Here is a 1866-nt window from a genome sequence, read left to right as displayed (position 1 = left end):
AATTAATTTGTCAAAATTTTTGGTCATTAAATATTGGTTTCAACAAAAAAAAAAAAAAAAAAAAAAAAATTAAATATAGGAAAAATGTGTAATAAAAAGAATGTTGTGTATTTGGTTTTGACAAACAATTAATAGCAAAAAAGATCAAAATAAGTTGAATTTAAAATTTAATTTTGAATTTGATTTTATTCCAAAATTATAAGATTAAATACAGTTTAAGATTACTTTGTCAATTGTTTTTTTTTTTATAAGTTTATTAACGTTTAACAACTTTTTAATTTCAAATCTTTATCATTTTTTTTAAAATTTCTTTTATTTTAAGTACAAAAAATAACTTTTGTATTTTTGTTTAAATGAAGCCTTTTAACGTCAACATGTAATCGTAAAAGCGCTATATACACGTCAATAACGTGTGAAGCGTAAACTTTAAAGCAATATAATTACGTGTATTTTTCATTAAATTCGTAATTACCATCTCTTGAATCATTCCAATTTTTCAATTTCATAAATTAATTTGCTTGCTAATTGAACGTTACAATACGAATTTAGAAATGCAAAAATATATTTAGTTTAAAAAGGAAATATAATTTTCAAGGTGGGAAGAAATTTGTTAATGATTTACGCTAATGGTCTAAGCGTTAACAATTATGTCATTCATCAAATTTGATGGCCGTCGTTTTGATCTATCCGCAAATTGTCGCAAGAAAATTGAACATAATTTAAACATTGAAATTATAGCAACCATAAAGTGAACAGTGAATTTAAACAAACTTTACGTTATAGAAATGTTAATTAATTAATTAATTAATACATTCAAAAATTGGGAAAAATGATTTAATGAACAATTTAATGATGCATACGGGCAGTTTTTTTTTTTTGTATTAAACTACGAAATCTGAACATTTAAAATAACAAATTTAGAAACAAACAAACATACATTTGCAAACAATTTAAAGCAAAAGGGGAGAACAAAAAAAATTAATTAATTACTAAAAAATTAAGGATGAGAATTAAAAATTAGAGGAAATTATTTTAATAAGTATTAGAAAATTTCTAATGAAAATGATTGATAATAGGGCAATGATAAGATGAAATTATGAAATATTTAAGAGGAAATAAATTGCTAATTTCTATCAATGAATTAAATAATTTAAGCAATAATTTTGAAAAAAAAAAAAATAACTGCAACATATTCGTAGAAAAATTCTTTTTTTTTTAATACTTGATAAATTATACAAATTCTTTGCAAATACACTAAAATTAATTATTTTCATTTATTCAATTTAATCATTTCGTTTATTTCATTTCAATTAATTATTTCATTTATTTATTTTTTTAATTAAAAGTGCAGAAAAATTATTAAATTACAATTAACGAATATTATTTTCATTTAATTAATTGTTGAATTTTTCTTTTTTTTTTTGCAAAATTATTTTTGTTGATATATTAAATGGATGAGAAAAAAAGAAAGTGATTGTTTACAGTTGATAATTTAATTTCGAAATTTTATAAAAATTTGTATTTGAGGAAATCTAAAATTCATATAGAATTTATACATGGCAAATTTATACTTTTTTTTTCTAATTGTTGCAGTAAATTGAACAGTCAATAAGAATAACATTAACAATAAGAAAAAAGAAAAATCAATTAAATATGCTTAATGGAATATCGCATGAAAAGTTTACATAATTTTGTTAAAAGTCATTTCAAATTATTTGATAAAATGAAATTTTGTTAAAAATCAATTCAAATTTTGATTAAAATAAATGAGATTTGTAAGAAAAGAGCAACAAATTATTAAAAAGTGCAAAAAAAATTATTAAAATAAGTAAATATCATCATTATTATTTGTCATTATTATTATTA

The sequence above is a fragment of the Loa loa genome (genome assembly GCF_000183805.2).
Source record: "Loa loa unplaced genomic scaffold supercont3.356, whole genome shotgun sequence".
Classification (NCBI taxonomy): Eukaryota; Metazoa; Nematoda; class Chromadorea; order Rhabditida; family Onchocercidae; genus Loa; species Loa loa.
This window is presented reverse-complemented; position numbering follows the sequence as displayed.